The 14397-nt window shown below is 37.1% G+C and overlaps 1 long non-coding RNA gene across 1 annotated transcript in view; it reads left to right on the top strand.

Moving 5' to 3' along the window:
* LOC134736708 (uncharacterized) overlaps positions 1 to 10109 on the top strand; it is a 49102-nt gene extending 38993 nt beyond the window's left edge. The window contains exon 3 of the long non-coding RNA XR_010120965.1: positions 10052 to 10109. This is a non-coding gene — a long non-coding RNA (uncharacterized lncRNA). The remainder of the gene's footprint in view (positions 1 to 10051) is intronic.
* The last annotated feature ends 4288 nt before the right edge of the window (positions 10110 to 14397 follow it).

The raw sequence follows: 14397 nt of genomic DNA, 5'->3' as shown, positions 1-14397 counted from the left end.
GAAAGTGGAAAGATAGGGGCTGGCAAGGCAGCTCTAGTATTACAAAGGCCGTGGACGCTTTCCCAGCCTCATGGTCGATGGGTTGCCCTAGTTTCGGTCATGACATCCACATTCCAAGAAGCTGAGTAGAGGAGGAGATGGGAGTAGGGCAGATTCACCTCTTTCAAGGAAATTTCCTATAAGTTCCACACAAAATTTCTAGTTGATTCTCATTGGCTGGGACTACGTACATGGCCACTCCCAGACTCAAGGGAGGCTGGGAAGTGTCATCTTTTATGCCAGGTGACAATGTGGTCTACTAAAAACAAGGATGTTGTTATCATGGAGAAAGGAAACAATAAATGATGGACTAGACAATGATCAGCATCTACTGCGGAGCCTACATTGGGCTTTGGCAAGAAAAGTCTCAATCCAGATCCAGTGATTTAAAATGTCAATGTGATGTGGACATTCCCCTTTGGTAACAGTGCACCAGGTGCTGTGTTAAGTGCTTCATCATAAAATCCTCATGAAAATCCAGACGAAGGTGCTACTATTATATATCAAGGCTAAATAGTTCCATTTCATAGATGACAAGATTGAAGCACACAGAGGATAAAGCCATGGAATTAGTTTATGGTAACTAAGGTATTATATTTTCTACATAGTTCATAGTGAAGCTGGTGATTGAACCCAGGCAGTCGGATTGCCGAACATATACTAGTAACCATATTCCTGTGCTGTCAGTGAAGCAGAATGGGAGCGTTGCCTTTCCAAGAATTTTCCAGCATGAACTGTGGCATAACTCTCAGGGATTCTGTGATGTTGCCTTTACTATGCTCACACAGACATACACATGTATGTGAAAAAATTAATACCTCTGCTTTCATTTGGACATGATAGGCAATTTTCAGGAGTTGCTATCAACCCTTATACTTAGTTGTTGGTGCCATCCTTCTACCTCATCTTTCATTTGTTAAGTGTTGTCTTTATTTTTATGATTACTAGAAACATGGAACTGTGTAAAGTTTATTTCAAGTGAGCTATTTGCTGCAATCCATTCATTCTTTTGAAGCACTTTATTCCTACAGCTACCTAGGACAGTTGAGGTCTAGCCATGATTCAAGATGGGGCTGTCAGTCCATTTGGTTGGGGAGATGGCCAAACCTTAGTGATGCCTTGTCAGCTTAGGCACAGGATTGATGACAGGGTCATTGTAGAAAACAAGAGTAAAAAGATTTGGGGGATTGATTCTGGTCTAGAGAAAGATGCTCTATTGTTTTGATTGCAATTTTGATTGGCAAATTGGAAAATAGAACTTAGTCCTCCTGAATGGGAATCTTACTGTAAGGGAAAATAATTTCAAACAATCCATGTTTTTTAAAAATGAATAATTTTTCTAACTCAAATATTGTATTCCCTTCATATGAAATAAAAACCTACTAGTCAGGAGTCCATTACATAAATACGTCATGTCAGCTGATGTGAGAAATAGTCTTCTTTTAAAATAATTGATGAAGAGTAGAGATTTAATGCCTTTGAATTCATTATTATTTCACACTGTTCTGAAGAGGAATTTTTATAGTTCATTGTTTCCGTAAGTCATCTTAGAGTTTTCCAGAAAGAATTGAAAGAAAATGGAATAAAGATGCAGCCAGCTTTGAAAAATGTCTATTATAGAAATTGTCACATGTATTAAAAGAGTAGAGATAATACCATTGTAATTGTCCATGGGACTATTACTTAACTTCAGCAGTTACCCGCATGTGGCCGGTCTTCTTTAATCTCCACCTCCACCCTTATCTCCCTTCCCCTGTACACACTGGGTTCTTTTGAGTAATCTCAAACATCGTCTCTCGTATCTGTAAATACTTCATTATGAACCTGTGCAAGTTACAAGATTTTCTAAAAAACATATGCCCAAACTTATTATCACTCTTGAAAAAAGTAATAATGATATTGAGAATATCATATGCTTCTCTCTTCTTTCTAAAAAGTTGGTGTGTGTAAATCAGGATCCTAGCAAGTTCACATATTACATTTGGTTGTTATGTCTCTAGTGTTCTTGTAATATATAGGTTCATTTTCTATTTTTTTTTTTGCAATTTATTTATTGAAAAAATTCTTATGGAGTATATATCACATTGTGGATTTTGCTGATTTGTTTATGCCCCTGTAGTGTCATTTATTATGTTCTCAGTCCCTTGCATTTCTATAAATTAATCAGATTCAAGTTTGATTTTTTAAAATTTCTGCAAGAATATTTCATAGATGTTGTGTACTTCTTACTGGATCACAATGTTGCATTGCATCAGGAGGAACGTTATTCTTCCTATTTTATCACATCAGGAGGAACATAAGTTGTCTCTCTGTTTATGATGTTAAGAGTGATCAATTCTTGATAGGCAATGTCAGCCAAATCTTTCCTTATAAAGTTCCTCATCAGCTTTTTACCTAATAATTTTAGTAGCTGTTCATGGTCACCACCTAAAATGGTTACTTCATTAGAGATGACAAAATTGAGGTAGTCCAATTCTATAATTTCTTTTCATATATTAGCTGGAATTCTTCTAGAAAAAAAATGGCTTTCCTACATTAACTATTTGGTTACCTTGAAGTGCTCTTTGTACAGAAAAGGTGTATAAATGCTTGAGTTTTAGAAATCAAATTTTAGAATAATGAGCTTATTCCTTAACAACTGGCAAAATTCAACAATGAGCTTTTTAAAATTATTATTGGGGTAAGCAAATGATTTTAAACATATTTAATATGCTAAGTCCTCTGCTGTTACTATTCCTTTCTATAATCAAATTGTCCTGACTTTGGAAGCCCTAGATCTGGAATCAAGCCTTTCTACAAAGTTCCTTTTAATGAAGAAAGGTATTTAGAATCCCTAGTCTGGTTGCTGGGTTGACCAAGGTCTCTAGACCTTTTCAGTGGTCAAAGGTAGAAAAATAGCTCAGGAGTCCATACTAATACTTCCAATACCAATTTTGGTTACAGAATTTTTACTTATTTGACTTATATCTGTATCTTTTCCTTCTTTCACTGAATGCCTTTGTTCCTAAATGAAATAATGTAAATATTTATTTACTTTTTATTACAATAGTATCAGAATGACAATATATTAAAACTAACTTTATGATTACTGAGAAGAGCCTTGATTACTGAGGAGACTTTTTTCACTTCTTTTGTTCTTACAATGTAACACACTAGGGATATACGGCAAAATTACTGTTTTAAAGTCACTTTGAAATAACCTTTCTCTGAGTGGTAAAGTCACCAACTCAAAAATAGTTCAAAAATAGGTTTATTATTTTCTTTTAGCTTTCTTATTCTAAGAATTGATTTTTAAGTTTATATTTTTGGATGATGTACATATATTTCCAGAGTAAAATCTACAAAATATTTTTGAAAACTAACTGTCATATTCATCCCCTCACCCAATTCCCATTCTGACCCAAAGGTAGCCCATGCTTCTAGTTTTTAGTATATCCTGGCATTTTTAAAGTAAGCCACTGTGTGTGTGTGTGTGTGTGTGTGTGTGTGTGTGTGTAACTATCTGTAGCGTCCCTCTTCCTTAGCTGGAAGATGACATAGCATACACATACCATACACATGGCTTTTCTCATTTAACAGTATATCTATGATTACAGGTGCACAGTGCTCCTTTTGTTGGTGTAACCTTAGTTTATTCACCTTGTCCGCAGTTGGTGGGCATTTGGAATCTTCCTAGTCTTTTGCTATTTCAGACCTGCTACAATAAGCAGCCTTCTTCGCCAACTACAATTTTTTTGACTAATTTGTTGATAAAGGCATTCAGGTTACTTCAGAGTTTTCCTTTTATAAACCAAAGTGTGATAAACATCCTTGCAGATGCAATCTTTGTTATCTCAATAGATTGAAGCTTCCTGAGAGCAAATCATTTTATTTCTGCTATATGCATAGCGTGAAATGCATCATCAGTTGGAAGGCATTCCGGAATTCTTAATAAATTAAACTAAATGAGTCATGAAAGAGACATTAGAAGAACACATTCATATTTCTGGAAAACATAGGCAAATCAATGTATTACTGATCGTCAGTACCAACAAAGGAAGCATGCTTTTCTACCAAAAGGATTGATATTCCTATTTTGTTTATAGGAAAGTTTCTTTAAACAGAAAATTTCTCAAATAAACACTGAACAAAGTTAAAGGAAGGGAATATGAAAGGGGGTAGTATTATTTATTGAGGAACTACCACACTCAAATTAGTCAAACAGACCACAAAAATTAATCAAGAGCCTACTATGTGTCAAGCTGCTGATCCAGGGGCCGGGAGTCTTGTTAAATGAAGCATACTGCATTTGTGCCTTGAGGAGCTTGTTTTCTAGTGGACAGGCATAAGTGGGAAGGCACAGATAATGAACACAGGGAGAAATGTGTAATGTGTCTTAGGAAACTGATAATGGTTGGAGAGAAATCCTTGGGAAAGGGAATGGGGTAGAATTCAGAGTCGAGGTGATGTGGACGGCTTTTAGATAAGAACGTGGGCTGGTAGATTTAGGGACAGGAGAGTAGAGTGGTTCCTTTCAGACTGCATATGCTTTCCCTGAGAAGAATGCAGGGAGGGTGGGTGCTGAGAGGATCCTGGAAGGTGGGAAGTAATTGATTTGGAGTGTGGGAATGTAAAGTTATTAGGGGAATGTCGTTGATACTGTGCTTGGGACTTCACCTATGAGAGGTTATTCGACAAAAGCTATCCTTCCAACACCCCTTGCTAAAAGAAATATTACAGCCCATGGTCTGGCCAAGGGGATTAAGAACATCTTCTTTCCATTCCCACTGTTGTGGGAAAAAAACTGGTTCTTGTCATATGACCAGGAAAGATTAGGCTTGCGGACACATAGAAGGGTGAGAAGAGGAATTTATTGGGCAAAAAGGAAAAAGGAAAAACAACTCAGCAAAGTAAGACGTAGTCCTGCTAACAGGCTCTCCACCTCACTGACTGAATCCCAGGTTACCACCCAGGAACAGGAGAGGCTCCTCCCTGCTGTAAACGGAGTGAACTTCTTGAGGCTCCACCCCATCCTCCCAGTGTGAAGGCTGGTTGAAGATTCTCTGAAGACCTTTCCCCTTATCTGCCTCCTGCATCTATCACCACTAAGCTAATTAGAACAAGAATTAGCACTGGACTTGGTAGGCAAGCCACAGATTGCCATATCTAGTGTGTGGCATATTACCTCCAACATGGACATACAATGAACTTAAACCACCAGCTTTCTGTTCTTAAATTTGGAGTTAGGAAATGGAGAGAATGAGGCAATGAGAAGACAATGCAAAAACTAAAAGAGTGCAATGAGAGATGCCACTAGAGAGAGTTGGGTCCATGCCACACTAAAGTAGGAGAAAGCAAAAATTATGCTTAAGCTGAAAGAATCTTCCAGAAAGAACAGAAAGGATATGGGGAACTAGGCAAAGAAGAAAGGGCAGGGGAGCAGGGTCTTTAGAGTTGTCTCATTCCTGAAAACAGTCCAGGCCCAGTTCCAATCAACATGTTTCCTCGGAAGAAATCCACTTTTACTTGAACTAGATTGAGTGAGTACAGTAGACAGCTGCCATTTCTGTGCCCAACATCTATTTTCTCTCTTTTGGCTAACAGCACACTTACTTTTGTCTAGGAAAACTACTCTTTTTCACTAAGGTTCATGAACTGTGGATGTCATTGACCCATCAATTAATTCCATCTATGAGCACATGACCTATATTTGGTCAATTATCACTCTCTTAACATAATGATTGATTCAAGGAAGAACATATAATGTAATAAAAGCCAGTAAAATTCAATTTGGGGGCCCTTGGAACATTGAGAAAAACCCCTTTAGTTGTGGTTGTTGAGAAGACAGAACAGTGGCTGTTTTGCTATCACTCGAAGAGATCTAGAACTGAATCAAAAAGTAAAAAACCGAGGTGAGAGAAGGAGAAAGCAAAATGAAATCAACATGCTGCCAAATGAATCCCTGAATCTGATCAGATCAGATGCTGAAGAACACAACTAAATAAAGTAGGGAAAGCACGGGTCCTGTATCATACTCCTAAGTCATACAGATGCTTTTGGTTAGAAAAATGAGATGTGAATGACACTGACAGAGATCCAGATTCAGAAGCCAAAGAAGAAAATTGATACAAAACCAATTGAGACCTTATCTTTGAACCTCTTCTTCCCATGAATTTTCTGGCATTTCAGATTTTCTATATCCTCTAATAACTTCTTAAATACTCCTGATTATTCCTTGCTCCTGAGCCTCTTGTCTTCCTTTGTTGGAGAGGAGATAGAGAGGACCAAAGTTTGCCATTTCTGAAACTTACCTATCCCTCTAACTGTAGTGTTGTGAAGAGTGTTAAAAGTGTTAGGCTCTGCTCCTCATCTGAGTGTATGGAATCATGCCTCTGATCAGCCCTGTGACCTTGGGTGGTTCATCTTCCTTTTAATCTTACTGCAACTTTCTTATTTGCAAAAGAGGAGTCACCAAAGCTGACTTCCAAGGCAGGAAGAGAAAACATCTGATACCTGTCCTACCATTTCCCCTACACACCCATCCCAGCCTGGTCCGTGCATCACTGCACCTGTGTGGAGTCTTTGATCATTCTCATGAGAGATAAATCTTGTTTGCCTTGTTTGCTTTGAAGTTTCTCAAAGCCCTAAATTCTGTGATACTTCTGAAGAAGAATGTGATGAAATTTAATATTTCAATATCTTTACCTTTATGTCTTAGAACTGAACAACTTCTCATAGATAACTGGCAGCATTCATAAAAAAATTTATTCTTAGGACTTTTAAGTTTTGTCTAAAAGCTTAATATCAGCTTATAGGCTGTACAAATAAATTCTTACAGATTCCACCATTAAATATTGCTAGAATAAGGAAATAATGCCATTAACATGAATAATTTGCCAAATACTCTTTTCTTATGAGCCTTGAGATTTGAAATATGGGTTAGAGGGACTCCATCATCTTCTTATAGTCACCTAGGCTTAAAATATGCAGTCACCTATGCTGCTCTTAACATTGAATCAATCACCAAGACTTTTGGCTACATCTGTACCCTCAGACTTTTTCCATCACCACCAGCCTGGCCCCAGGCCCTTATTATTTTGTGCCTAGAGCATTGTAGAATGGTTATAGTTCATCTCTGTAATATTTTTTTAAATTCCTTCATCATGTACAGCATGCTCATATTGATCTTGCTAAGATAATTGGTTGTCACAACATCTCCATGATCAAAACCCAAACTCCATGAATCTGCTCCATGAATCTTCATAGTTTTGTCCATACCTGCCTTTCATTCCTCCCACAGGAGCTTTCTCCTTCGTTCATTAAATCATATGGTTAGCAAGTATTTATGGGATTGCTATCCCATAACAGCATCTATAGTATGGCTAGATATGCAACTATGAATAAGACACTGTGCCTATTGTTCCGAGCTAATAATAGTCTACTAGAGCAATCAGACAGGTAAACAGATAAGACACACCTGGGTGACCTGGACATGGGAGAGAATGTGGAGAGTTACAGGAACCCAAAGCAGAGGTAGCTCCCCCAGCCCTGGAAGCCCTGGCAATGCTTCCTTGAGAAGATGGCATCTTGCTTGAGCCCTGTAAAGCAAGTAGACTGCTCTGCTCATTGGCCCTACATGTTGGAAACACCTGTCAAGGCCAAGCTCACACTTCAGCCTGTGAAGTACTTCCTTAACATCTAGTTAGTACCCACTGGTCTTCTCTCCATGCTCTAAGCTACTATGGCATTCGTTAATTCATTCTTCAGATATTTATTGTCTCGAACTCCTGACCTCAGGTGATCCAGCCACCTCGACCTCCCAAAGTGCTGGGATTACAGGCGTGAGACACAATGCCCGGCCTTCTTCAGATATTTATTGTGTCCTATTATGAACCAGAAACTGTCTAGACCAAGATATAGCAGTGAATAATTAAATCCCTGCTCTCTGGAACTTACATTCAAATGGGGTGAGGCAGACAATAGCAAACAAACAAAAAATATATAATGTGTCAGGCAGTGGTAGCTCCTGTAAAGGAAATAAAACAATAAAACAGGGTAAGAAATTTTAGATAGGGGAAAGCCTCCTCCGCTAAGGTGGCATTTGAGCAGAGAGATGCATAAAGTGTGGAGAGCTGAGGGATAAAGTTTCCAGGCCAAGGGAACATTGAATGAAGAAGCCATGAGACCAGGAGTGTGTTTGCAGTTGTAGGAATAGCATGGATTTGGTATTACTCGTTTCAATTCTCCTTGGACATTTGCCTTGATTCATCAGGGACCTTCCACATGAGTCCGAGTAGTTCTTCCCAAAAATGATTTTGGTTAATTGAGGCCAAGAATTGTAACTTCTGTCTCTGCATAATGTTGTTACTATTGTCCTCACCCCCAAATCCCCTGCACTAAATCCAGCTTCTTTATGAGGCTATCAAGAGGTGTTTGTTGATTGAATGCGAAGTGGGATGTATTCACGTTCTTGGTGAATTACATGTGCTATAAGGCACTAGTACTTTCCTTTTCTGGCTGATTTTAAAACAGAACAAAACTTCATGACCACCAAAAGAAAAGGGTGCGGTGGGGAGGGAGGGTGCAGAAACATAGAAAATATCTCAGAGAACTAATTTCAGGGGCCTCTGAGTCTGCTTCTAGGGCAAAAACTAGGACACTTTCAGCAGCGTTTCTGTAGGTTTTAATGTAGTAGCGGAGGACTGAGAACAGGATTGAACGGATGACTCCAAAAAAGTGATTTCATGAATTGTAGTCTGTGGGTTGATTAAGTATTGATCACCCAGCCTGGTCCTGAAACAGCCTCAGAACCACCCTGTGAATAAGCCATAAACCAAAAGAATTGCTCACTGTTTTAATGGGCAATCTCATTTGGGGTTGCTGTGAAATCCTGTGAATAAGTTTAGAAAGCTTGAAAATTCACTTACATATTTAACTTTTTAAGAGCAGCACCCCGAATATCACTAAGGCAAATACAATATTAATTAATGAACAGATGGCTATGAAAGCACTGGATTATTTCTTGTTTGAGACCTGGAAAGTGCCTGAATCAGATTTCATTAGGTCATTTTTCGGGATAAGTTTAGCATGTAAATTCTTTAGCTGCCAAGTTTGAATTGATATCACATCGTAGAGCAGCAGTGTGGTCTGTGGACCCCTGGGGCTCCTTTGATATCAAAACTATTTTTATAATGGTACTAAGATGTTATTCTCTACTTACTGTGTTGACATCTGCATTTATAGTAAAAAGCAATGATGAGTAAATCTGCTGGCATCTTAGCAGGAAACACGGAGGTGGCACTAAATATTGTCTTCTTCATTGTCATGCACTAAGTTTTACTTAATAATGTCCTTGATAAAACAGTGAAAATTTATTAAATCTCTACCCTTGAGTACACATCTGTTTAATATTCTGTACACATTAAGCACTTCTGTATGCCAAAGTACAACGCTTGTCTATAGGAAAAGCCATTGTTTGAGTTGCAAGCTGAACATTTATGCTTAAAATAACAGCTACAGTTATTTTATGAAAAATGAAGTGAGCCTGTCATTTCTAGGAAAATAACAGGCATTTATTGCCAATGATAAAATTAAAGCTTTCAAATGGAAATTTGAATTTTGGAAAATTTGGATCTACCACTGTGAGCTGAAAGCTTCCCAGAACTTAAAAGGACTTTTAATTATGAGATCTGTGTTTATTATGTGGATATTAACGAGTGTGATATTTTGAAGTTTGAGGAAATGTGTCAACATTCTGAAGATCTGCATAACTCAATAAATCAATATTTTTCAAATGACCAATGCATCATATTACAAAATCATACATGGGTAAAAGATTTATTCAAGGTATAATACAGACAAGTGTATTTTAATGTAACACAATATAAAAAGTTCATTGATATGGTTTTAGATCCCACATTACAATAACCATTAAAAAGCTACTATTTGTAAAGTTTTGGCATAGTATCAAAGAACAATATCTACAATTATTTCAAAGGCCATTAAAACATTTCTTCTTTTTCCAACTACACAGCTGTGTAAGGTGAGATTGTCTCCATATACCTCAACCAACGCAACACATTGCAGCAAATGGAAAGTAGAAGGAGCTATGCGAATCACTGTCTTCAATTAATCTAATCATTAAAGAGATTTACACAAATGTAAAAAAAGATTCACTTTTTTTTCCTGAAATTTTTGTTTTGGAAAATATGGCTATTTTTCAAAATTAAAAATAGGTTATTTATATTAACATTTAATAGGCTTGCCATTATTATTTTAAAAGTAATAAATAAGTGAATATTTGAATATTCTCAGTCAACTTCTAATATGGTAAATATCAATAGACATAAATGTATATAACCATATCTCTTTAGGGTATAAACTCTTTAGGTTAATGTAAACAGAAGCTCTTCTTTAGGTTCGTCAGTAATTTTTAGAGTATAAAGTGTCCTGAGTCCAAAACATGTGAGAACTCTTGCTATCAAGGGTTAATGATTGTTATATGGTGAAACAATCCAATGACTATCAGTGTATGAGTCCGGGTTATCCAAAGAAACAAAACCCATAGGTTTTATTTATACACATTTATATGTACACATATTACATTAATATACATAAATTTATATAATAAATATATAATAATATAATACTATGATATATAATAAACATACACTATATTAATATCCATAAATATTTCCATATATATAGTAACGAATTGCCTTACATGGTTGTGGAAGTGTTAAGAAGTCAGCAAGCTGGAGATACATGAAAGTTGATGGTATAATTCTGATCGAAGTCTGAAGACTTGAGAACCAAGAGAGCTGATGGTGTCCAAGTTTCAGTTTGAGTTCCATGCGGAAGGAGAAGACCACTGTCCCAGCTACAAGACAGTCAGGCAGAGAGAAAATTCTCCCTTACTCAGGATTTTGTTCTATTCAGGCCTTCGGTGGACTCCATGAGGCCCACCCACACTGGGGAGAGAAATCTGCTTTACTCAGTCTACTGATTCAAATATGGATCTCATCCAGAAACACCCTGACAGACAGACCTAGAATAATGTTTGGCCAAATGTCCAGGCATCTTATGGCCCAGTCAAGCTAACACATAAAACTAACCATCACAATCAGCAACACATACAAAATTTCATTTTCCCTTGTTTGCATGCATGCATACATAGATAAGAGGAACATTTATATGCATGGATAAGTGGTTAGATAGATGCTTTTCCCCTGCTTTAGACCTGTTATTAGAACGTTAAATTAATCACAAGCCTTAGTCCATGATGAAAGATCCCTGTAAGCCTCTGTTCCTGTTTTACTTATTCCCTCTTATCCCCATTCTCTCTTCCCATTTATCTCCTCTCATAAACAACTACTCTAATGTGTTTTCTGTGTATAATTTTTTTCTTGTATGTGTACTTGTAAAATATGTATAATGATTTTATGTTGCACATATTTTTAATTTGCAGAAATAGTATTGTGATAAATGCATATAAATTTATTTGCTATTTTTCATTTTAGCACTATGTTCTAAAGATCTATCCTTATTACATCATGCTAGTAAGAAAAGTCATATAGACAGATCATCTGACTGATACACATTTTTCTCAGCACACACATGCAGCTATAGATTGGATGGCAGCATTAAAAGATTTGACCTTTTAATATAACAAACATTGCTAAGCTGTACAATTTATACAACCTAACCTAAAAATACTTTACCATTTGCTCTCAAACCTCATGTTGTCAAGCAGCTTTTATTGATGGTCTCTGTGTGCAACAAGCTTGTTGCACCATGAGAGTGTCTAAGCAACAAGAGCCAGAACACAGGGTTTCAAAATCTTGGCTCTATAATTGTGTGATCTTGGGTAACTTACTTAACTTCTCTGTGTTTCAGTTTCATTATCTGTAAGGTGAAGTTAAATATAGTACTACTTGCAGATGCTGTGGCTCACGCCTATAATGCCAGCACTTTGGGAGGCCAAGGTGGGTGGATCACCTGAGGTCAGGAGTTCGAGACCAGCCTGCCAACGTGGTGAAACCCCATCTCTACTAAAAATACAAAAATTAGCTGGGCATAGTGGCAGGCGCCTGTAATCCCAGCTACCCAGGAGGCTAAGGCAGAAGAATCACTGGAACCTGGGAGGCGGAGGTTGCAGTGAGCCGAGATCGCGCCACTAACTCCAGCCTGGGCAACAAGAGCGAAATTCCATCTCAAAAAAAAAAAAAAAAAAAAAAAAAAAGAAGGTACAACTTTATGGCATTGACATGAGACTTTAAATGAGTTAATACATTTGTAAAGTGCTTAGAACAGTGCCTGGCAATAGGACACATTATATAGATGTTTGTGAAAGGAAAGGAAATGAAAGAACAAAAAGAACATGCCACCTGAGAATGCTGACTTGTTCCTAAGAATCAGTCTGCCTTTCCCATTAGAGCATTTCTCTTCCTTATCTTCCTGAGAAAAATGTTTTGGTAATAAACAGCCACTAAATGATTATGGATAGAGGTAGTAGTATTATTCTGTTATTTTACAATCTTATGTATAATATTAATAGTTACTTAGAATATTTAAGTAAATATACTAAATATTCTAAGTAACTATTAGAATTCTCAGTATAAGAATCAAGAGTAGAGATTGTAGAAAGTAGAAAAGTTCCTCTTCAAAGCTCGTCTTAGTTTAAAAATAAAATAATAGACACTAGGAATAATAGCTTCTTACTCTAAAGCCTTCTATCAACTATTAGTTCTTACACTTTAGCCCAGTTAGTTGCTTTGACTTACTCAGGCATGACTGGACAGGCCCAGGCAAGTTCTTAGCTCATAACTTATGCCCCTTCCATATTTGGAAATGTTATTGCTTCCTTAAACCTTTCGTAAGCAACTTCCTCTCCTTCTCTGTTCTCCCATGCACTTACCTATTTAGGAAAGTTTTAGGTTATTAGCAAATCAGGTATCAGTTTAAGAATGTGAGGTCTACCTTCAGCCAATGGATGCAGGACACAGCAGTAAGGATGACCCAAATGCAAAAGGGATAAATATGTCTGTTTTTTCTTTGTTCAGGTGTGGCCTTGCCATTGTTCCATATGCATGGAGCACCCTTTCTGCAGAAAGTAAAGATTGCCTTGCTGAGAGGTCCTTTGTCTCCACGCTGACTTTTCTTCATGGCACCAATTATCTATTTCTAACAGAGATTCATGGGCATTCAGACTAAGAAAATAAAAGGATTGTGCCTTTCACATCAAATATAGAAAGTTGTCAATCTCCTTAGAGCCCACAAAGCCATCTTCTTTTCTTTCCCATCAAATCATTCATGACTTCACTTTTCTCTCCTGGCCACAGAAAACAGAAATTCCCAGTGCCAGGAGCAGTGAAGTCAGAGCAATATGACAGCCTCCAGGTGTTTTGTATAACTAATTCCTGGCATGAGGCTTTATAGTTTTCTCTGCTTTTATCCTTATCATTAATGACCATGTCATTCTAGAAGCACTAACAGAATATCAGAAAAAGATGAGCATTTTTAATGGGGTTTGAAGAAGTCTGTCAAATGGAAGACCAACCATGGGACATATTTCTTAATTTGAAAATCAAGCTAAATTTAATTGATCCAGATCGTTTTTCATTATAAACTCTTGCTAGCTTCCTTTCTCAGAGTGATTGCAATCACTTACTTTTCAGATTGGGTGCCTGGGATAAAGCCAGATTAACTTTGAGCTGTGAATTTTACAAATGCTCTTGTTTAACATATAATCCATTTAAATAGAGCCATTCTACAAAATGCAAACATGGTAATTGGTGCAATTTTATTTTTTTGCGTGAAACAGCATACAAGAATATGCTTGCTTTGACTTTCTGAATCTCTGCACAGTCAGAAATCTGGCAGAATAATCACTGAAGTTCAAATTAGAGCCCCAGATGGAAACACAAACAGGGGCCACCACTGTGCCTTTTTCACGCTTCAAAGCTCAGTTCTGGACGGAAATGTGTTTTGAGTTAAAATATAATCATTTCCAATTCCTTCTGATCACTGAATCATATTTGAAAGAAACAGCCCAAGGACTACGATTGCTTTTAATTACCACCGAATGTTGATTGAAATGATCATTTCCCTCCTATCCATTTTTATTTTTATAGAACAAATAAGAATAAAATAAAGATATGGCCTTTTAATATTTTAAGTGTATTTTGGGAATGATTTCTGTTGGACATTGCACTTTTTGGAGTAGAGTTTCTTTATCAGGTTCAGATTTTCCCAATTTTATTTACTATGGATCACAGAAAGGGTAAGGTCAGTTTAATATCCTTGAATGGTCGAGTTTTTGAATTTGGTTGGCTTCTTTTAAAATTCAGTAAGGCTCAAGAGAGTTCATGCACTTCTCTG

Source organism: Symphalangus syndactylus, chromosome 5 (assembly GCF_028878055.3).
Source record: "Symphalangus syndactylus isolate Jambi chromosome 5, NHGRI_mSymSyn1-v2.1_pri, whole genome shotgun sequence".
NCBI lineage: Eukaryota > Metazoa > Chordata > Mammalia > Primates > Hylobatidae > Symphalangus > Symphalangus syndactylus.
The sequence above is the reverse complement of the archived record's forward strand: the minus strand, read 5'-3'. Positions and strand labels throughout refer to the sequence as shown.